At 36.8% G+C, this 24,995-nt stretch overlaps 1 protein-coding gene across 4 annotated transcripts in view; it reads right to left on the bottom strand.

The window, feature by feature from the left end:
* The window catches only part of CTNNA2 (catenin alpha 2), a 1,254,514-nt gene that overhangs the window by 1,205,177 nt on the left and 24,342 nt on the right, over positions 1-24,995 (bottom strand). Inside the window, exon 2 of one of the 4 annotated variants that reach the window (XM_066267519.1) lies at positions 6,363-6,473. The exons of the other annotated variants lie outside the window; for them this stretch is intronic. The gene's annotated coding sequence lies outside the window, so the exon portion shown is untranslated. The remainder of the gene's footprint in view (positions 1-6,362; positions 6,474-24,995) is intronic. 4 annotated transcript variants of the gene reach the window in all.

The raw sequence follows: 24,995 nt of genomic DNA on the forward strand, positions 1-24,995 counted from the left end.
CTGCACCACCGCAGGTCAGGCGGGGGTCACTTTTTAAAGATAGGGAAATGTTCTAATGGTAGAGCATTGGCCCAGTATGTGGATGTCCCAGGTTTGATTTCAGGTCAGGGCACAAAGGAGAAGTGCCAATCTGCTTCTCCACCCTTCCCCTCTCACCTCTCCGTCTCTCTCTGTTTCTGTCTCTCTCTTTCTAGCTCTCTTTTTCCCTCCTACAGGGCCATGGTTCGATTGGAGCAAGTTGGCCTCGGGTGCTGTGGATAGCTTCATGACCTCTGCCTCAGGGCTAAGAGCTTGGTTGCTGAGCAATGGAACAACACCCCATATGGGCAGAGTATCACCCCCTAGTGGGCATGCTGGGTGGATCCTGGTCAGGGCACATGTGGTAGTCTGTCTCTCTGCTTACCCTCCTCTCACTGAATAAAAAAAAAAAAAAGAGAGAATGTTCTAAAATTAGACAGTGGTGATGATTCCACAACTTTGCAAATAATTCAAAAATTACTGTATTCTATATTTTAAAGAGGTGAATTTTATAATATATTAATTTTTTCAATAAAAAATGAAAAAAATTAGTATTAAAAATAAAATTTGAAACAAAATCAATGTAAAATCTGGGATGCTTCTCTATGAATGTCTATTCTGATGCTGAGTAACTATCTCATTTTTAACATTTCCTTCTAGTTAAGGCATCTTCTAACATATAGTCATAACTCAGCTTCTGTCTGTGGCTCTTTAGATAATTATGCACTATAATTTTTCTACCATATTTACTCTATTCTCTGGAATTGAGAGGTTTAAGAGATCTACATTCTTGGCCTCCTCAAATCCACCATCTTTCTTCACATTAGCAAGAGTATAAAACAGACAAAGTCACAGCATTATCCATCCAACCATCTACATTTGCAATTTTCTCCAATTGTTTCTCCACTCTTCGAAGCCAGCAACCTGAATCAAAGCCAATTTCAATAACACTTTTAGTGTTATATAATAACCAGATTTTTCCAAGTCTATTTCCATATTTTAAAACTGTATAGGCATTTTCACCCTAAAAATGATAGACGCTTCAGTGACAGGCCATTCTTTTCTTTTCCGTAACCACCAACTTGCTAATAGAGCTGCTACATTCAACTGCTCATTGTTCTGAAGACAAAGTCCTCAACTTTGTTACTTGTCATCTTCTGTCTCCATTTCATTGAACTTCTTATCTCAAAGGTTGGTAATGACCTCCCAAACTCAAAGCCAAGAGACTGTCTCAAGTTCTAAAACAAATGTATTTCTCTGAAACATTTGATGCTGTGAAGAACCTGGCCAGGTGGCTCAGAGGGTAAAGCATTGCCCCAGCATGCCAAGGTCATGAGTTCAATCCCTGGTTAAGGTGCATATGAGAAGCAACTAATGAGTGCACAACTAAATAGGATAACGAGTCGATGCTTCTCTCTCTCTCTGCTCTACCTTCTCTCTTTCTCTCTCTCTCAAATCAATGGGGAAAAATACACCATCTCCAACTTGTCATTTTCTCTTTCAACTTAGTAAAATAATTCTGTAGCTGATCTTTATTGACTATTTTGTCCCTTGGCCACAAAGGTATTGGATTAGTGAATCAGGTGCTGGAGTCATTGAAACCGACATCCCTTACGTTCACTAGTGCTTTTTTTTTTATCACAGGCAAACTAACTTCTGTAATGCAACTCCCAGTGATTTTGTAAGGATGACAAGATATTGTATGTAAATTTCTTACTAGTGACCTGACACTTAAACGGTAGTTTTTATAATGATTAGTATTATTTTTTTTATCATCATAATCACTATTATTGTACATGTTTATAAAATAAACTTTAAATACTTTATCCTCTGTTCTGTACTCTCACTTCCAAGCAACTATGGAATGCTCTGCTGACTGAGATACTGGATGTCCTCATATTCCTGTCCATACCCTCAGTCTATTTAACATGAAAGTAATCATCTCTGTCAACCACCATTAAACTCCACGACTTCAGTGGAGACATGACCATTCTCTCAGCCTCACATTAGAAGCCTGGTGTCAGCTTTGATTCTTCCCTACCATTTGGAAAGAATTTGTTTCCAAGTTTACTCAACTGTACCTCTGCAATGTCTTATGCATGTATCCCCTGTTCTCAATTTCCACAGGAGAATGAGGCCAGCCCCTCATTATCTCACTTACTTTGGTGGTTTCTAGAATTGGCAAAATATCACAGTCAAAATCCAGAGCCTTGGTACCATCCCATAAATCATAATCTCAAAAAAATAAGGCCTAGAAATCAATAGGATTGAAAAGTTTCCAAGTAATTAGCATAAACTACCAGATGCAGAAATCGATGGGCTAGTAGAGAAACAACCTCTGGCAGTCTAACTCCAGTATCAGCTCTTTTTAATATTTCTACTTATCTAATAATACCAAGTGTATTTCCCCAAATTTCAGCTTTCCAAGCACTACCCTAAAATATGCCCTACCTCTACACTATTTACAGAGTAAAATCCAATCCTAATTATTCAACGTTCATTCATCAAAATCTGGTCCAGCTTCTACAATAATTAATGCTGAGTATATGAAAACTAAGGATAAACTTTTAGGAAGCTAACAATCTAAAAATGGCAAGAGAGAATGAGAAAGACAGAGGGGAAGGAGTGTAGAGAGGGAGAAGGGAATATGGGATAAGGAGAAAGAAAGAGAGAGAGAGGGAATGAATACAGGCATCTATTCAATACCTCCAACATGCTAAACAAAAGATCTACAATTGGAACCAATTTCCTCCTTAGTTTGGCACTCAAAGCCTGCACTGTTAGGCTTCATTCTTATACCATCATTACCCAAGCACCAAACAGAATGAACAGTTCTCAGCGTTTCCATAAAAGCTCTGACGCTCTGCATGTAAGTTTTGGCTTATTGTTTGCTTTCTGGATAGAACATATCCACACACTATTCCATTTCCTGTGCCTCAAGCCTTGTCATCTTTCCTGTCCTAACTATTATAGCATGATTCCCCTAAAAGAATTTACCGGTAGTTCTTCCTATTAACTCGGAACTTTTACAGCTCTGCGTGGAACTGAGTGTCTTCTACTCTATATAATCGATATTGTATATTTGTTATCTTTCCTATTACATCACAAGCCCCTACAGGAATGGGAGAAATCATATATCTGTCAACTGATGGTCGTTAGTGCAAATTCAATGCCAAAAGGAGTCCCCAATTGGGGTGCAATGAAGAAGGAAACTTTATTCAGTGAAAAACAGCTCAATTGTATTATAGCACAGCAGCAGAGCTGTGAGGCAGCTCCTTCTTGTTCTGTTCCACTCTGCTTTTGCTATGCTCTGCTCTATGCAGGTCGGCTTTGTGCTGTCTGTGCTGGTCTGTTCTGCTCTGCTCTGCTCCATTCTGCTCCTATAACACGTCTTCAGTGTTTCAGCAGCCAGGAAAACTTAGCCATTAGCCTTTGGTGGAAGGTAGAGCGTGCTCTCCAAGCCACAGGGAAATTGGCTTATACAGACAGAAGTCCCCGCCCCTGGTCCCTGATTGGTCCGCCTTCATGCAAACAAAGACTCCAAATTCTCAAAGTTTGATTGGCCCAAAGGTCACTGTCCTAATTGGTCAGAATAGAACCATTCTTACTGGTTGGAGCTGCACAGTTCTGATTGGATGGGGAAAGCCTCAGTCCTATGGTTAAATAGGATTCCAGGAACTCCTGTATAAGGGCAGGCTCAGATGGCAGAAGCACAGTGCAGGCCCGCCGGCAGTGCAGGGGCAGGCAATTTAGTGCAGGCTTTTCAGTAAAGTGCAGTTTTCACAAGAGGCCTCTGTGAAGAAATGGCTACTAGGCCTGTTTTGTTTTGTTTTTGGGGGGAGGTTGTTAGCTTAGTTTTAATTTGAACCCAGTTAGCCACCAGGAGCCCTCCTTAGTAGGCATCTTCTTTGTCAGGGTCCACAGATCTTACATTAAACTCTCACAGCACCTATGGTGTACATGTTTAATTAAGAATATAGATAAGTAGGTAACTAAAACCTGAATTCGGTACCTTTTCAGAGCTTTATCAGATGAGAAAAGTTCACTAAGATGACATTATCAATATAAAATGATAGCTGATTAAGCTATAGTTAATAATGGGACATATCGTTTATCATCATTAAATGGCTAAATCAGTCTGAACAGTACTGCCACATTTAGTAGCAAAGCAAGCAACAATGATGGGAATGTTTATTTGTAAACCAAGCTTTTACTAGCCTAGCAAACTACCCAAACATATCAAGAATATTATCAAAATTTCTTGAGAAAAACCTACACATAACTAAAATATGCTAATGAGTATATTCTGGTCTGAAATGTGGCAGTGTCTCTGTATGAATATTTGTGTTTGCATATATAAATATGTACATACATCTATCTATATATACATATATATATGTATACACACATATACACGGAAGCACTCTTGGAATTCTATACAATGCTGTGAAGTAAGCTTCATATTTAAAAAACAAAATAAATTCAAGCCCAAGCCACACCAGGAAAACCCTAAGCACCACTAAACAGGGAGTCCCACTGAACTGAAAGTTTTCACTTAATCACGGTTAGTACCACAATAGTACACTGACAAAATCATAGGTGCAAATGCTATTCTAGGAAGACAATCCTATGTAGACACAGCTGCAGAGCAGTAGGTTAACCTGCAGATGTGAACCTAGGGGTGAAAAGAAATGAATTATATGATGGATTTTATAGTCAATCTAGTCCATGTATAATATGCCACTATAAGCAAAACCATTATTTTGAAAGGAAAAAGACAGCCAGAACTCAAGAACTTATCATGATTTTCTAAGAGCTTAATATGTTCTGTAAGAGCTTCCATATACCCAGAGAGTAAAAGGTTCAAGTTTTAGGTATACTAGAATGCAAATGAAACCACTAGGAAGGCAATGAGCTCAAAAGTAAATAAGCAAATTATAAACATTAGCTATTTTTTTAAACTGAAGAAACCTAAAAAGTTAAAAAGTGAATTATCTTTAATTTCAAATGTACATTGCTTCAAACTCCTCAAAGACATCTCTCATGGACAGCAGCTTAAACTGTAACATTGGAACTCTTCTAACACACTCTGTTCCCACTTTTGGAAACAAAGTGCTTCTCACTGATATTCACCAAGGACAATACAGAGCAAGAAAATAAAGGCATACCTCGGAATTAAGAGGGATATCTTAACGCCCTGAACTTTCCTTACAAGCAAATGTTTTAGGTTATGAAGAAAAGAAAACTCAAGAATAACTCAGCCATTATTTAAATTTGTGTCAAGAGTTATTCTAAGAATAAACATAAAAGTGACCTATTCTTCATTTCTACCCAGAACAGTGTAAGGAAAAATGAGCTTAAATTTCAGCAGCAACAGAGGTTTGGGTTAGATATAAGAAAGAGATCCTGGACTTTGAGTACTGTGGGTTCTAGAATAGTCTGCCAAAAGGGTTGTGAGTTTTCCTTTTTGAATATCTTTAAGAATTAGATAAATTGCATCCATATATGGTGACTTACCCAGAAAATTGAGAATAGTAAGTTCAGTGACTCACAAAGGTCTTCTTAATTTTATTTTATATCCTTAACACTATGTAAGTCCATATTTAAAAACTAAAACTTGAAAAGAGGTTACATAATGAACATAATTAGGGAAGTCAGTATTTGAAGCTAGGTTTGCCTGGCATTAAATCCTATTTCATTGTACTATTTTACAAGTAAGAAAGCAAGAGATGTTAACTAAACACTTGGTTTCCTCTTTTCTCTACATTGGCAAATATAGGGCATCAGGGGCTGCATTTCAGAGAGGCAAGAGAGGCAGGCTTGAATGCTCAAGGCCTTTGAGACACATATACATCACGTGAGTGCCAGCGTGTACATGGTGAATATAACCTGGAATACATCAGAGGGCTGGTTTCAATTCAAGCACAATAATAAACACTATTGTCATGTATGTTAGAAGATGCCCTGTATCAAAAGAAAATAAAAAATATTAAAACTAAAAAAACAAACAAACATCAGTCAGCCATGCCTTCTAGTTTTCAGATACATGGCAAACCAAGAACAAAAGTGCTAGTCGGTCAACACACAGTGGTACATTCTTCCAGGTAGGTCAAGGTTGCCACTATAAATCTTCTGTGAACAAGATCAAATTACATGGAGGAAAATCTCTCATCCTCATCTGTAACCCTGACCAGTTTCTAAGCAAATGCATTAGACCATGTCAATTGTAGCAGGCCACATTAAATGAGAGAATCAATATAAACCTATTGTCTTAAGTCCATTCAGGATGCTAGAACAAAATACCACAGACTGAATAACTTAAACAAGAAAAACTTATTTCTCACAGTTCTGGAGGCTTGAAGTCCAAGTTCAGGGTGCTATATCAGGGTTCTGGTGACAGATCTCTTCTGGGTCACAGACTGTTGACTTCTCCCTACATGGGAGAAGTCAGTAATCTGCTGGGAACATGATCAAAGGTATAAGCTAGCTCTTTTAGGGCATTAATATCATCAACGAGGGCTCTGAACCAATGATCTACATACCTCCCAAAGGCCCCACCTTCTACCACCTTCTAATACATTTGGGATTAGGATTTCAACATAGAAATGGGGGGGGGGGGGCACATTGAGACCAAAACATCTATCACTATTATTAGGAAAATAATTCCTAGAACTTGTTCTATTAATGATAAGCCCATAGGCCTGACCTGTGGTGGCGCAGTGGATAAAGTGTCAACCTGGAAGCTGAGGTCACCGTTTCGAAACCCTAGGCTTGCATGGTCAAGGCACATGTGGGAGTTGATGCTTCCTGTTCCTCCCTCTTTCTCTCCCGCTCTCTCTTCTGTCTCTAAAATGAGTAAATAGAGTCTTAAAAATTAAAAAAAAAAAAAGATAAACCAGTAGAATCTTCTATTTGTATAAAATGATAATGCACTACTTAATCAGAATTATAAGGCAATGGTAAATTAAAATACAGGAGAGAACTAGTTTTATTCTCTTTGAAATTTGAGGTTAATGTGTTTTGACAATAATTGGCTTCAAAAGAGGAGACCATTGCAAAAATTTTAATAGATCAACTTATAGCACCAGAAAAGTGTCAGAGCAAGAAAATTTCTTAAATTTGAATGAGAAAGTAAATTCTCAAAGCAGCCAATGAACAGATTTACATTTTTCACATTTATTTACTTATTGAGCTCAGTCTTTGAAAGGAATTGCATGAACTCTTGTTTCTTCAGTCAAGGTCAGTGGGTAACAGCGAGTTGTGTTTGAAGTATAAGCATTTCTTTAGCTTCTGCTTAATTATTATATTAGTTGACCTTGGTAAACCTGAAATACTGTTTCTAAGCTGAAAAAGCACTTAACTAAAAATAAAAAAGGCAATGCTGTATGCAGGATTCTGAACATGATACAAAATACAGTTTGATATAAATCTTTTTCTTACATTAGGAAAAATATTTTTGATAGCATGCAAATAAAAGTTCATAAAAAGTTCAAATAAGCAAGCCGTTGAAATGTTAGGCAAAACAAGTAATTTCTTAAACAACATGGCTGATTGCCTCTTCTAAATTAGTAATAAACCCATATTAATTATTGAAGCTTACAACATAAATGGGAGTTTTTGAAGTAAAACTCCCTTTCATTGCTTAGTATGATGCAGTTCACTCACACGGCTCCGGAGCCTCCCAGCACTCAGGACCGCCCCATCCAGAGGGACACACCTAGAGAAAGGCCCAGACTACAGGCTGCTGTTTTCTTAGCTGCTCTATACTCCAATATGTCCTTATGCCATAGTTTCCAATTTTGCTTTTAAAAACAAAAGTAAATTTTCCAAAGAAAAAAATAAAATAATAAAATTTCTTATTCATTTACATAGCTTAAGGAACTGTGTTGCTTGAAGTCCAATTTATAAACAAAATAGGATTCACAAAGAAATAAGTGCTAAGGCACAAAACAAAAAAACAAACAAAATAAAAAACACAACAAAAAAAAACCCCAGCTACACTCAACTATTTATTAGCTGGGTGACACTGGACTCAGCCTCTCCACGGCTCTTTGGTTTTCATTCTAAAAATGAAGAAATACAATTAAATATTTTAAAAATAGTATTATAAACACCCTGATACTAAATATCAGTAGTAGTTTAATATCCACTTTGCTCTCTGGATTTTCTGTTTTATGTCTCTTTTGGACAGGACAAGGGAAAGCCACAAAGGAAAAAAAAATGAATAAGAAAACCATGATTGTGGAGCATCACCATTGTCCTCAGCTATGAAATAAGCACAATTTTTATGAGACTGTTTTGAGCAGAAATCAATTAGATAAATACAGTATCTAAAACAATCTGATCCTTTGTATGAAGGGAGTTGAGTCTCCTTCCCTAATATTTTTACTTTTTACAGAGGTACTCTTATTGGACACCTTACAATTAAAAACATGAGTTTTTTGAAATCCATTGTCTAGCAATGGGCAAGGCAAAACTACTGCACTAATTAAAGGTATGTGTCTCATTACAAGGCAACACCTCAAATTATCCCTGCACTGATGTCAGTGTTCTCTGTGGTACAATGTACAAAATTATATTTTAAATTATGTAACATATGTCCTCTCATGATGTTAAGGGGAAAGGCCTCTGTACTTGTCCTAGAGCTACAGCCTGAGGGACAGGATGCAAGCTGGCCACACATTTAGAGACTGCAAAGCTTGTCTCAGTAACTTAGGTTGGGAGATACCATTGTTGTGCTACAGTGCATCAGTGCCTCCCAGAAGATAGCTTATACCTTGAGCCCTAATTTTTACAACTGTCACTAGGAGGACACCTCCTGGTTGCCTGGTGTGCAATCCAGTAGAGTTTACAAATTGTGGTCCAACAGGACTGTATATGTTGGCATACTTTAAAACGTGAGCCTGAGGGTCTGGCTTCCAGTCCACTTGAAATTGGGTGTTGACTAAGATCCCTCCCTTTGAAACACTGCCAGGTCTTGGTATACCCTCAACAACAGGGACCTATCAAGAATAAATCAAGCTGCTGAGACAATCACAAAGGTTCAAGAGATAACCTAGAGCTAGGACCAGGTTGAACAGCAAGCTTTATTTCCTACATAAGACAAACTCTGCTAAGACCAGAAAAGATAGTTGTTTTGCCTAATACATAAAAACAAATTGAGAGTCAAGGAAAGCAAAGAAGAAAAAAAAAACTCAAGAATATGTACCCAACAAAGGGCTAGTAAAAACCTCAGAAAAAGGAAAACTTAATAAAATAAAAATTAAGTAATTAACCTAATAAAGAGTTCAAAGAAATGGTCATAAACATCCTTACTGGATTTGAAGAAGAATAATAGATGAACACAGGGAGAACTTCAACAAAAAGAAAATATAACAAAATACTCAAAAAAAGTCACAGAGCTGAGGAATATAATAATTGAACTCTAAAATACACTAGAACTAGTGGTTCAACAGCAGATGAGATAAAAAGGTGAAAAGGATCAATGATCTAGAAGATAGGAAAATGACACTCACCCTAACAGAGCTACCAAAATAAATAAATAAAATGAATATAACTTAGGGGACCTATGGGACCTCAAGCAGAATAACATTCACATTATATGAGTCCCAAAAGGAGAAGAGAGAGTTAATGGAGCAGAAATTTATTTTTAAGGCAACACTGACCAAAAGTTTCTCTAGCAAGGGAAAGAGAACAGATATATAATCAGTAAGCTCAGAAAGATCTAAGTAAGATGAAACCAATAATCCACACCAAGAGACATTATAATTAAAATACCAAAAGTTAAAGATAAAGATAGAATCTTAAAAGCAGCAAGAGAAAACAACTTGTTACTTATAAAGGAACCATAGGAAACAAATTTTTCAGTAGAAACTTAGAAGGTCAGAGGAAGTAGCTTGATATATTTAAAATGCTGAAAGAAAAGAGAAACACTTCCAACCAAGACTATACTACCAGGCAAGGTTATCATTTCGAATAGAAGGAGAGATAAAAAAGTTTACTAGATAATGTTTGACCTGTGGTGGCACAGTGGATAAAAGCATCGACCTGGAATGCTGAGATTGCCAGTTCAAAACACCAGGCTTGACAATCAAGACACACAGGAGAGGCGACTACTACAGGTTGATACTTCCTGTTCCTCTTTCCTCATTTCTCTCTCTTTCTCTCCTCTCTCTCAAAAATAAAGAGAGAGAGAGAGAGAGAGAGAGAGAGGGAGAGTTTAGCAGATAAGCTAAGGAATTTTATCACCACTAACCTGGCCTTACAAGAAGTGTTAACAGTGCTTCTTTAAGCTGAAAAGAAAAGGTTCTAATTAGTAACAAGAAAATGTGTGAAAGTTTAAATCTCTCTCCTAAAGGTAAATATATAGTAAATGTAGTGTGTTAATCACTTACAAAGGCATTATAAAGGTTAAAAGACAAAAATAGTAAAAATATATGACTATAATAATTAGTTCAGTAATACACAAAATTAAAGATATAAAATGTGACAATAAACACAAACTATGGGGGGGTAGTAAAAAGTAGAGTTTAAATGCATTCAAATTTAAGACTGTGTGTGTGTGTATTATTAAATATGTGTGTGTGTACTATGGTATACTACTCAGCCATAAGAAATGATGACATCGGATCATTTACAACAAAATGATGGGATCTTGATAACAATATACAAAGTGAAATAAGTAAATCAAAAAAACCAAGAACTGCATGATTCCATACATTGGTGGACATAAAAACGAGACTAAGAGACATGGACAAGAGTGTGGTGGTTATGGGGGGGGAGGGAAGGAGGGAGAGAGGAAGGGGGAGGGGAGAGGGAGGGGCACAAAGAAAACTAGATAGAAGGTGACGGAGGACAATCTGACTTTGGGTGATGGGTATGCAACATAATTGAATGACAAGATAACTTGTACATGTTTTCTTTGAATATATGTACCCTGATTTATTGATGTCACCCCCAAAAAATGTGTGTGTGTGTGTGTGTGTGTGTGTGTGTGTGTGTATATATATATATATATATATATATATATATATATATATCTGGTGGGGCAAAGTAGGTTTAGAGTTATTCATAGGGAAAACAATATATGAATTAGTAAATAATAATACAAGACTAAACTCTGTGTTTCATATACTCACAACTATAAACCTACTTTTGTCTCACCCTTTTGTATATATGTATATATATAAATGCTATGAAATGTCGACTTCATGGTAATCACAAAGCAAAAACCTATTCGTAGTAGATACACAAAAGACAATAAAAAAGGGTTTCTAAACATAACATTAAAGAAAGACATCAAGCCACAAGGGAAAAGAAACAAAGACGAACTATAAAACAACCAGAAAACAATTACCCAAATGGCAATAAGCACATATCTATCGGTTATAATTTTAAATGTAAATGCATTAAAAGCTGCAATCAACTGATAAAGAATGGCTAAATGGGTAAAAACCCAAGAGCCTTCTACATTTTGTCTACAAGAGACTAATTTCAGGTGCAAGGACAAAGACTGCAAGTAAAAAAGAATGAAAAAAACCCCAATATTCCAGACAATAGAAGTAAAAAGAAAGCTCAAGTACTTTATACTTTTAACAGACAAAATACACTTAAAAAAAGAATATAATAAAAAACAAAGAATTAAATTACATCATAATAAGGGCATCAATTCAACAAGAGGGTATAATATTTGTAAATATGTATGCATCCCACATAGGAGCACCTAAGTATATACAAATCAAATATTAACAGACATACAGGGTAAAATTAACAGCCATACAAAAAATATTCAGGGACATTAAAACTCCACTTGCATTAATGTATTATCCAGAGAAATAATAAAAAAACTTTGGCCTTAAATAACACATTAGACCAGGTGAACTTAGATCTATACAGAACATTCCATCCAAAAACAGTACAATACACAGTCTCAATTGTACATGGGACATTTTCCAGGATAGATAATATGTTAGGTCGCCAAATAAAGTATCAATAAATTTAAGAAGACAAATCATACAAGCATCTTTTCCAACTGCAATACTATGAAGTAGAAATTGAGAAAAACATGAAAATAATCAGAACTATGTGGTGATTAAAAAACATGCTACTGCATAACCAATGGTTAAACAAAAATATTAATGATTAAATATTTTAAAAAAGAAACCTCAGGCCCTGGCCGGTTAGCACAGTGGTAGAGCGTCGGCCTGGCGTGCAAAGGTCCCGGGTTCAATTCCCGGCCAGGGCACACAGGAGAAGCACCCATCTGCTTCTCCACCCCTCCCCCTCTCCTTCCTCTCTGTCTCTCTCTTCCCCTCCCGCAGCCAAGGCTCCAGTGGAGCAAAGATGGCCCAGGCGCTGGGGATGGCTCCTTGGCCACTGCCCCAGGCGCTAGAGTGGCTCTGGTCACAACACAGTGACGCCTCAGAGGGGCAGAGCATCACCCCCTGGTGGGCAGAGCGTCGCCCCCTGGTGGGTGTGCCGGGTGGATCCCGGTCGGGCACATGCGGGAGTCTGTCTGACTGTCTCTTCCCGTTTCCAGCTTCAGAAAAATCCAAAAAAAAAACAAACCTCAAAACAAATGAAAAGACTAATACAGCATACCAAAATCGATGGGATGTTTCAAAAGCAGTCTAAGAGGTGAGGTCATAGCAATACAGGCTTACCTTCAGGACAAGAAAAATCTAAAACAAATAATCTACATTAAAACCTAAAAGATCTAGAAAAACAAAGCAAGCCCAAAATTAGTATATAAAAGGAAGTAACACATGTCAAAGTGGAAACAGATTAAAAAGAAAACAGAGCCTGAGGAGGTGGTACAGTGGATGGAGCTGGCCTGGGACACAGAGGACCCAGGTTCAAAACCCCAAGGTCAGCAGCTTGAGCACGGGCTCACCAGCTTGAGCACTGGATCACTGGCTTAAGCATAAGATCACTGACATGACCTTATGGTCACTGGTCTGACCCCAAAAGTTGCTGGCTTGAACCCAAGGTCACTGGCTTGAGTAAGGGGTCACTAGCTCAGCTGGAGCAACCCAGTCAATGCATGTATGAGAAAGCAATCAAAGAACAAGTAAAGTGCCACAACTACAAATCGGTGCTTCTCATCTCTCTCTCTCGCTCTCTCTCTCGCTCTCTCTCTCGCTCTCGCTCTCGCTCTTGCTCTCGCTCCCACTCTTTCTGTCTCTCAAATAAATAAATAAAATAGAAAAGATATACAACCATAAAACAAGAAAAAATAGACATCTGTGACATGAATAGACATTGAGGGCATTACGTTAAATGAAGTCAGTCACAGAGAAAAACAAATACCGTATAATTCCATTATATGTGGAATCTAAAACACAAAGAAAAGAAAACAAAATTTATAGATACAGAGAACAGAATGATGCCTACTAAAGGGAAGAGGGATAACTGATTCAAAAGAAGATATGCACTCCCATGTTTACCGCAGCATTGTTTACAATAGCAAAGATGTGGAAACAGTCCTAGTGTCCATCAGTAGACAAACGGATTAAAAAGCAGTGATACATATGCACAATGGAATACAACATGACCATGAAAAAGAAGGAAATCTTTTTTTTTTTTAATTTTTATTTTATTTTATTTTTATTCATTTTTAGAGAGGGCAGAGAGAGGGAGAGAAAGAGACAGAGAGGGAGAGAGAGGAGAGAGAGAAGGGGGGAGGAGCTGGAAGCATCAACTCCCATATGTGCCTTGACCAGGCAAGCCCAGGGTTTTGAACCGGCGACCTCAGCATTTCCAGGTCGACGCTTTATCCACTGCGCCACCACAGGTCAGGCCAAGAAGGAAATCTTACCTTTTGCAATGGCATGGATGGACCTAGAGATTATCACGCTAAGTGAAATAAGCCAGGTAGAGAAAGATAAATATCATATGATCTGGCTTATATGTGGAATCTAATGAACAAAGTAAACTGAGGAACAAAATAGAGGCAGAGGCGGGGGTCACAGGAAGCACAGGGACAGCTGTCAGAGGGAAGGGGGATGAGGGGACGGGATCAGAAAAGGGATTAGTGAAATTATATATACATAACACAGAGATACAGATAACAGGACAGCAAATCCCAGAGGGAAGGGGGGAGGGAGTTGGGGGAGAGGGACAAAGGGGGTATAAAAAGGGACACAGGGGTGGGGTTTGAGGGTGTTATATTCAGTGGAACACCTGAATCTATGTAAACACAATAAATTAAATTTAATAAAAAAAATTTTAATTACTTATTAAAACAAAAATTTTAAAAATCAATAAAAGGAAGAGGGTTTGGAGAGTGGGCACAATGGTGGAGGTAGGAAAGAGGTTCAAACTTCCAATTAAAAATTAGTAAGTCATGAGAATGTAATAATACAGCATGGTGACTATAGCCAATAATATTTTGCTGCATACTTAAAAGTTACCAAGAGAGTAAATCTTAAATGTTTTTATCACAAGAAAAAAATAACAAATGGTATACAGCCATATGACAGTGATCATTTCACAGTGTATATAAGTATCAAATCATTATGTTGTACACCTAAAACTAATGTTGTATGTCAACTATACTTCAATCTAAGAAAAAAGAATATTCACCTTATTTATTTGCAAGACCTCAAGCAAGCCAAAAACCACAAATGGGAGTGATAACTCTTTTACTCATAGTACATCCCTTGGCGTAAGTAAGAAAAGAAACGGTATGAACGTGAAGAACATGTCTCCCGAGTGCTCAGTGCATTATCATCACGTCAGCCATGCTGTCAAGGAACCTATGAGTGTAAAAGTGTGGAAGTATGTGGAAAAGCCTTTAGCTACTTCTAGCACGTTGTTTTGGTCCGTCAGAGAACTCACACTGAAGACAAACTGCATACATGTCATCAATGTGGAAAAGCACCTCTTCACAGCTGTAGGATTATAAGAAATAAGATAACTCACACCAAAGAGAAACCTTGTGAAAGTCCTGAATATGGAAAATCTTTCAGACGAACACCTATCTTATCATTTGTCAAAGAACTCATATAAATGGGAATCCTTTTCAATATAATGAAGTTGATAAGTCTCATAGCTAGAGATCTCATCTCTTTATGCATTGTAGAAGTCACAATTGGATAAAATCATATGAGTATAAAGATTGTAGAAAATACTTTAGTTGAAGACCTCACCCAGTTTTCACATCTGAGAACCTACGCTGAAAAAAATTATATAAATGTTATAATTATGAAAATTTCTTCAGCCAGAACTCTGTTTTTATTTTGCATGAAAAAATCATACAGAGAACTTTTTTAATGCTGTCATTGTTGGAGAGCCTTCAGAAGAACAACCTTATCAAGCATCAAAGAATATACATTGAAAGAGAACTATAAAAGTTAGCAGTGAGGAATTATCTTCAGTCAGAATTCTCAACTTTTCTCTTGTTAATGGCTTTAACCTTAATATGTGTCAGGAAAGTCATATTAGAGGAAACACTGATATAATGAATATGGAAAACTAGTCACAGAGAGCTAAAACTTTATTTTGCATCAAAGAAATTATATCTGTATGAAACTGCAAATATAATCTACGTAGAAATATTTTAAAACATATTATTATTCCTACTGTGCAGTAGAGAACTGGTTCTGACAACATATACACAGAATACATTTCAGTAAACAAATACATCAGATTTTCTTTCTTCAAAAATCTCATATATTCTGAAAGGTAATTGGCCTGCAAGCATTCTTAACCTTGCTTTAAGCCTTAAATATGAGAAGGAATCATTAGTAGGTCAGTTTTTCTGGAGAGATCACCAAGCTTCATTATCTTCTCCAGAAAAAATAACTAAATAAAAATAGGGACTGGCCCTGGCCGGTTGGCTCAGCGGTAAGAGCGTCGGCCTAGCGTGCGGAGGACCCGGGTTCGATTCCCGGCCAGGGCACACAGGAGAAGCGCCCATTTGCTTCTCCACCCCTCCGCCGCGCTTTCCTCTCTGTCTCTCTCTTCCCCTCCCACAGCCAGGGCTCCATTGGAGCGAAGATGGCCCGGGCGCTGGGGATGGCTCTGTGGCCTTTGCCTCAAGCGCTAGAGTGGCTCTGGTCGCAACATGGCGACGCCCAGGATAGGCAGAGCATCGCCCCCTGGTGGGCAGAGCGTCGCCCCTGGTGGGCGTGCCGGGTGGATCCCGGTTGGGCGCATGCGGGAGTCTGTCTGACTGTCTCTCCCTGTTTCCAGCTTCAGAAAAATGAAAAAAAAAAAAAAAAAAAAATAGGGACTGTAGTTGCTGAGACTAAAAATTATATATAGCTTTTGCAACAAAAGTTGCGAAATAGTACTCCAGTGAGTTAATATGCAATTGTTACTTGACTGCTCCCCTTTAGGGACCCCTAAGAAGTTCTGACTTGTTGTTATATGTGTCTGCTCTAACCCACACCAAAGTTAGCATCAGGGAACCTAGACCAATCAAAGAAACACATTTATGCCACTCAGTATACATTTTAAATATATTTGCATAAAAACAAGAACTGAATGGCCATCTATAGGTAAATTAATGAAAGTAATGTACAATAGTAAATAAAAAGCGTAAGAAAGTTTTTTAAATAGTTTATTCAGAACTATTGTAATAAGACTGTGAATAATAAAGTTTTAAATATTTTTAAAAGGATATTTACTTTCCTTATTTTATCATCACAGAAGCTTAGGTACAATTTGCTAGGAAAAACATTTTGTATTCTAAGCTATAGGTCATAGTTAAGAGTTCTATTCTTTGAGACATGGCTTTAAAAGCTCTTAAGAATTTAAGAACACAGTAATTCCCTGTAATTCCCCAAGAAAAATACTGGACATTTCAGCGAAATGTCCCATTTGAGTGGGAGCATATATACCTGTGCAGTATTTAGAGTCATTCTGCTCATGTGATAAACACAACACTGGATAAGCTGCCCCTCACTTCTCAAGCTAGTCTTTTATCTTCATAAAACAAAACAAATAAACAAACAAAAAAAAACAAAGAAAAATCCCCTACATAGTGAAGAGCAGAGACTTGAACTTGACTGCCTAGGATGAAAACCCACCTCTTTCCCTAACTAGCTGGGTGATCTTGGATGTGTCACACAGCTCCTCTATGCCAGAATTATACTACCCATATCCTCCTTTCTTAAATAGGAATAACAGTACTACCCCAAAGAATTGGTGTATTAAATAAGCAAATATAAGACTATACTTTCAGGGATCATTTCTACAGTTCGTTAAATGAGCAAATATATAAATAGTTTAGAATAATGTCTAATACATATTAGGTGCTCTAGCCTATTTTAAACCTGCTTGAGTAGTTATATCATCTTAAAGATCTTTTACTTCACTTCCAGCCACACATGATTTCCCCTTGTGCTGACATCAGAAGTTAGTAGATCCCAGATTCTAGTGGGTATATGGACTCACTTCTGATAAACTACTTTTAATATTATTTTTTAATAAAAAAGATATTCCTCAATTACACAAGAGTGTTGTTTACATCATTTCATCATTTTAGTGTATTGATATTTAAGAAGATCAATGTAGTTAAGATACCAAGTCAGGTGCTATAACAAAGGCCAACAGAGCATGGATTAAACAAGGGTTTTCTTCTGTCATATAACATCTGGAATGTAAGTAGTAATACTTGACATGGTTACTCTATGTCAAGGATACATGTTCCTTCTATCTTATTGCACTGGTTTACTCAAAAGGCAGCTTCCATCTTGTGCTCTAGATCCCCTTACCATAACTCACCCCAGTCTGTGGGTAGTAGAGAAGGGAAAGTAGAGGAATGCCTCTTTTCTCTAAGCATAGGACCTGGAAGTTGCACACATTACTCAGTTGACATTTTATTAGACATAACTTAGTCAATGACCACCTCTAGCTGCAAGGGAGCCTTGAACATATATTGCTTTACATCCAATTCAGGGTCCTATTGCTAAAGAAAGAATGTAACAGTGGGTATGGGGACTACGATGCTGTTCCTGCAACAGTGCTATTCTGGAAAGCTCAGTTTAAAAATGTAGATATGGTATCTGAAACCAGAAAACCAGTCTATATGACCTGTGAGATTCATAGTAACATTATACACTGTAAACAAGAACGAATAACAGAAACTTAGTTACACGGTTGTATATAAAACATAATATTCATCAAGACACATCTAGCCTCCTAGCATTATTAAAAGATTATGACATACTGTAACTAAAGCAACCATGCACATTATCTTTATTCTTGATAGCCCTGGCCTGTTGCTGCCCACCAAGTAATAATACAACAGAAGCATTATCACATGCCTAACTGGAGTAAAGCAGGCTCCTTCCCACAGATCAAGCTGGAAGTCCTCAGATGGAGTTATGAGCGACGGCTGCTTGCTTCCTATTCCAAAGTCTGCCTATCTGAGCTTACGAGTCAGCCCAGACCTCAAGTACAAGAGTACAAGAAAATATATCTTTCTTAGGCCACTTGGACTCTGAATATCTGCTAAGCATTTTTTCTTGTGTGATTCACAGAATTTAAGAAAAAAATCCATATCCATCCAAAGCCCCAGGAATTTCAATAATCCTAGATTCAACACATAGCTTTGAAGATTTATACCTTCTTACCAGGCCACTGAAACCTAGTTCAGCTCTGTCTCTGTATGACCAAAAACCAATTATCAAGAAAGCCGCATGAGCTTGTCCGTATCTTCTATGCCACAGAAGACCTCCTTGCAGTGGCATTCTACACAGGAACTTGGGAGAGTTATCTTCTAATCCCAGATGTCTTCCCAAATGATGAAACTTCTAAATTCAACTTTGACCTTTTTCCCTTTATCCAGAAAAAAAATGGTTTCCACTGTTTCGTTTACAAAACAGAAAGTCATATTTACAGGTTTCTTATGCAAGAAGGTCACTATGTGCTGTATGTATAGCTCTTAAACTCAAGACTTAAACTTTTTGGATTTAACCTACCATATAGCTCAACTGTCGTATTGCAACTACTATCCCATCTGTAGAAAAATTTCTACGCTTGGGTCTTGCTGACTAATTCTGTCCAGCTCTGGCCTGGTCCAAGAATAACAGTTGTCTTTTTGGACTTTAATATTTTTATAAAAAGGAATTTAAATTAAGCAATCTTTTATTCTTCTCTATTTTCAAAGTGATGTTAATGAAATTTTGATTTCAAGATCAAGGTATAGAGTAGACCAGGTAAAACAGATAAACACAATGTGTTATTTCCAGATGGGTCTGCAATATTGTGTAACTTATGAAATCATTTTCATTATAAAACTGCATTTTCATATATGGTCATAAATAAAGTCATTTATTTATTTGCTTGTCATGAATAAAATCAATGCATTAAGAAAGGTCCAACTGGGTGAATGGAAGTAATTGAGTTATTGGAAACAACTTGGCAGGTCAAAAATGATCAAAACAAAGTAGTCAAAATAATAAATGGGTCAGAAATCTTTATTTCCCATTGCAGATTTTATAACTAGACAGCTACAGGTGCCAACTTTAAATTTATAAACAATAATACTTAAATTAAAAAAAGAGTACTAAAATTTGCATATTATTATTCTTAACAAGAAAAACACAATAATGCTTGGTTATTGGAATGACAATTTCATTTCATATTTCAAACCAAAAAAATAAAAATGATTTTTAAAGGACTGCCAACCCATAATGACCTCTGACTTCTTTCGATATCATGGGTTTTATTTTTTTAATAAACCCTTAAAATATTTTATCAAAGTTTCACAAATATGTTTTAATGGAAAATTATGAATATAATTTTAGTAATAAAATTAAGTATCAGATATTTAATATTTTTAAATATAAAATCAAGTTAAAAAGAAAGTACAACTTTCTTCAATTGTACAACGTAAACCAGCCAGATTTTTTTCAGACACTATATTCTAAGTTGAAGTGTATGAAAACATTGCTCAGAAGAAAATACATAATATTTATAAATGGTTGAAAAAGAATGAGTCAATGTTTAAAATGGTAGAAATGCATTTTAAAAAGAAAACCAATTCTAATATTCATTGAATTTACTGAACTCCTTTATATTCTGATTAATTTTTAAAATTCTTAATGGCACATGAAGGACAGAAATGCATCATGATTAAAAAAAAGCATTAAAATATTTTTAAAAGTTTGTTTTGACCAATATACTAGAAGATAGTGAGTCTGTCTTATTAAAATAAATGTGTCTGTTTAATATATCCAAAATTAAAACAGCTACATTCTAACATTTGTAAGCTAATAACTTATTGATAGTGTTCCAAGTACTGTTATGAATTTTATATGCACTATCTCTAATCTCTATGATTACTCTGCAAGTTGGTATTACCTCATTTTACAGATAAGTAAATTAGAGCTCAGAAATTCTCATTAAATCTCAGTGTAGTGGAACAAGATTCAAATGTAGGAGTTTTGCTCCAAATTTCAAGACACATGAAAACAGTTTTTAAATGGAGACATTATGTTTAAAAGTTTGCAAGTTAATTGCAATACTTTAATTCACTAGAACAAAAAAAAGTCAAATAAGTACCAAAAGGAAAAGTACATTTTGCTGCTTACAGTTTGCAAGACTCTTAATATAAAAAATCCCAAATAAAATTTGGTTATTTTAAAGTAAACCCTTTCCTTTTTTATATCTCATAACATACAGTTCATTTTATAATACATCATTTCTTTCCTTCAGCATTGAAAGGCTGATCACAGTAGCCCACATAGGGGATGAGAAACTGGGACTAATGCTTGGACTAGGAAACTGCCGTGGGCAGACAAAACTGTTCAGGTCAGGACGGCAAGTCCAACAGTGCTGAGCACGTTCACACAATATATGGTACTTTCAGTCTAAAAGGTTAGGCAGATGTCTGCTGGAGAAATGTAAAGTATAGCTTTTTTAACCAAGGGAAAAAAATTTAAAAGCCAGAAAGTTTTCAGTTAAATAGCATTACTAATTTTCTTGCATTATAAAAAGTTATCACCACAACTACCAGGTAAAATACTCCATAAAAAACTATGAAGACTGGTGAAATGAACATTTCAGATAAGGGACCATTCCAGTAAGCTGAGGCACTAGGCACTATATTATCTATTTAATCAATTCCTAAGCCATAGGAATTTGGCTTACCTAGTGACTATGTCTACTTTGATACTGAGTGTATTCTCCAGTGTATAAGTTCATTCTTGTCCTGACTTACAAGGTTGAACATGCTGACTGACAAAACATGCACAGATAAACAGTTACAATTTTAGACCTAAAATGCAACAAGGAAATGTTGCTTGAAGCCATGTCTCATGGATAAAAAGCGGAATCACAAGTAAACAAACCCAAGCTCTTTGATCAATACAGCATTAAAATTACACATTTAATCACACCAATCAGAAAGCAATTAAGTAAATGTCACTAATTTCCTATTTTCTAGACAGTATAAAGATGCTTCAAGGAGCTTCTTTGGTTAAAGCTGTGGTTAAGTCGGTAAAACTGTCAATACTAAAAAGTAATCAGGAAAAAATAAAAGAAGCGATGAGTTAAATGGTGTCTAGAAACTACACAAAACAAATTCACAGGATCAAATATCTTTTTCTTTAAGTTTATATGTGACTTCATTGTTAAGAAAACTAAGTCTTGAGCTTCTTTGTAACAAGATCATCTATTTAGTTTACTAGTTAGAAATACATAGTAACTATTATTTTAAAATTCATAAAAATGCATTTCCCTTGTGAATCAGCAAAAATAAAGTCCAGTGGGAAGCAAGAGGCATTCACCACAGTGTAGCAGCCTCCAGTGTAAAAGAGTACAGGAAGGCAGTGAAGGCCAGGGTATACTTTCAGCTGGGAGACGTACAGGGAGCATAGTACAAACGGGGGTGGAGAGCTCAAGTAGCAAAACTGCTTCTGTTCTATTTATTTGAAGGGCATATATCATACTTACCCTTTGCCAGGCACTGTTTAAGACACAGAGAAGTTCAGACTAGCTTAAGCTAATAGGTGGCAGACCCAGGGTTTGGACCCCAAAACAGTCTATCCCCCTGAGCACCGCCTCCTTCTGAATGGTCCAAACCTGCCCCAAAGATGGGTCTATTACTCCTGTATTCTCTTTGTCTTATTCATTCCCTTTAGAGATACAGGTATAATCATTATTTCATGCAACAAATATCTAAGTAGGCCCTTGGGAAATAAGAGCAAGAAACAGCAGACACAGTTCCTGTTCTCATAGAGGTACAGTCTGATGAGGAGGGCAAGCATTATGGTGAAATCATTACACAAATGAATGTATAATCGCTAATCATGATAAATGCTATGAGAAAAAGACAGATTCTCTCAATGTATATGACAAGGAACCTGACCTGGCCTGTGCAGCCAGGGAAAGTTTCCTTGAAAAAGTGACACTAAGCAGGAGCTCTAAATATGTTGTCATTAAGCAAGCGAAGAAGTGGACGACCTGGAAATCTACAGCCCCCTAATTTCCCTGCAGTTCTGGCCCAGCCTCCTTTACTGATGCGGGAGTGAGAGGGCAGATAGCTGCAATCCATACTGCAGAGACTTCCAGATACTGCCTGGCCTGAGGGGTTCATCCAGGTATGATGAAATCATAGAATTAGACAACTGAGGGCAAGCACAGCCCAGTTTAGGGGCAGGGGAGGGAAGGTGACACTTCAAGGCCTCCTTGTTTCTGTCTTCTAATAAAGCCTTCCCACCTGATACTTAATAAAATAAAGATAAAAATGGGAAGGAACTATGGATAATGCTGTATCCTGTAGAAGGGACTTCTGTGGAAGCTTAATTCTTTCAGTTGAAATTCACAAGAACTAATTCCATGGTACCAATGGGTCTTAGGAGGTCCAAAGTCGTCTGTGAATTAGCCTTGGCAACATTATCCCAAGGAAGCGGGACCACAAATTCACCTATTTCCTCTAGCATTTGGATGGGCTTTCTCTGGGCCTTCTTGCACTTGCTGGAACACTTGAACCATGAAAACCAACAGAGTCCACAAGAAAAGTAAAAGTCTGAACAATTATGATCAGAGCAGAAAGGCTACTTCCTGCCTTTTGCATGCCTCATTCCTATTAATATATTTCCCCATAGTGCTGGTTCTGTTTTTTTAATAACAACACTGCTGACTCACATTCACCATATGGTCTTCTTGGAATCCCAGGTCTGTGCTGTACTTGTGCCTGCCTGGCTAGTCTTTTCTTAACTATTTTCTGTGAGATTATTTGTATGATTTCATGCCAAAGAGAAACTTGCATTTATCCTTATCGATCTTGGTTTTTTAATTTTAGCAGACAACTTTTCCAGGTCATTCCATTCTCGAGCATGCATCCTTCTTTCAGGTCTTCATAACATGTCACCTGACTTACTGCAGGAGCCTCCTAATTGATTTCTCTGCGCCACCTTTCCCAACTATGATCCTCTCTTTGAACAGTCATCATGTCACGCTTCAGACATTAGAAGGCATTAGACTGCTTCCCCTTGCACAGAAGTGAAGCCCAAATTCCTTAGACTGGTGTTCCAAAACCTCTCAGCATTTCCCCAGCACACTCTGACCCCATATGATCTAAGTGTCAACCCCACAGGACTCCTCACCTTTCCACAACATTCTCTGAGCTCCTTTGATTTTGCTCCTGTTCTCCATGCCTCTAGAATGATGTCATTCCCGGCCCGCCCTCTTAGATCTACTCTCAAGACCTTCTTAACAGTAAGGACCGATTCTGGGTTTTCCCACTGACCCCATTCAATATAGATTTCAGTTCACTGTGTTTTCCAAGTATTTTGCATCACTATTCCAATAAAGTATGTAGTTCCTCACCATTCCTAAGCATAACTAAATACCACGGCTGGATACCCAAGATGGGCTTGCTCAAGTTCTCAATAGTAAATAAATAATTGAGTTAAGAAAAAATATAATAATTTTAGACTATAACAGTACAATAAATGTAAGGTTCTCAGATACCTCTTTTTTTGATACATTATGGTGAAAAGTATACTCTGACATCTTTGTTCAAATAATCTTTTTAACTGTTATATAATTACTACTTAGCAATATCTTTCTAGAATCAATGTCCATAATTTTTAGGTTATAGAATTTCAAAAATATTTTTTTAATTTGTGTTCTTTCTCATTTAAATTTTAGAAATTACCTTGACATATTATAGAAACAGACTCCAATAGAGAGAACAGAGCGATGGTTGCCAGAGGGGAGAGGGTTGGAGTCTGGGTGAAAAAAGATGAAGGGATTAAGAAGTACAAATTGGCAGTTACAGAATAGTCATGGGGTGTAACTAGGGTACAGAGGGTGGGGAAAGTAGGTTGAAAGTTATTTGTATGGAAACTAATACAATAATTAATAAATAATACACAAATAAACTCTGCATCTCCTACTTACACCTGTAAACTTACTTTTAGCCCACCCTTTATACTCAATAATATCATAATAACTGTATTTGGTGCCAAGTGGGTACTGCAAATGCCAGAGAGAACACTTTGTAAAGTACATGACTGTCTAACCACTGTGCTATACAGCTGACACTAATGCAAAATAATATCGACTCTGAATAGTATTTGAAAATAAAATTTAAATTAAAAAAAATATATATATATTGGTATTTTTAAGCAAGGTTTCATAACCCAGATTGTATACCTATATGATGAGTGAATGAAGTTTATATAGCCACTGTCTCTCTTGGTATGAACATGGTCATACTTTTTAGTCTATCAAAAGGTGAATCAATAACTGTTATAGTTTCTTACTACAGAAAGCTCAACTAAATCATTTGTATGTAAAGAATCCTAAATTTTACATTTGAAATATAAAATTATAAAACCTCATTATGCAAAACCTTAGTGATATCAAAGTACAACATATGCATAAATTCCTCTTAAGAGGAAAAGAAAGACACAGTGGGCAATTCAGTAAATATGTGCTGAGAACAATTATTATATTCTTCTAGGATATAAAATTGGCATGGTGAGTACTTGTGGTATAAAGGTAAAAGTGGTTCT

The sequence above is a fragment of the Saccopteryx bilineata genome, chromosome 3 (assembly GCF_036850765.1).
Source record: "Saccopteryx bilineata isolate mSacBil1 chromosome 3, mSacBil1_pri_phased_curated, whole genome shotgun sequence".
NCBI lineage: Eukaryota > Metazoa > Chordata > Mammalia > Chiroptera > Emballonuridae > Saccopteryx > Saccopteryx bilineata.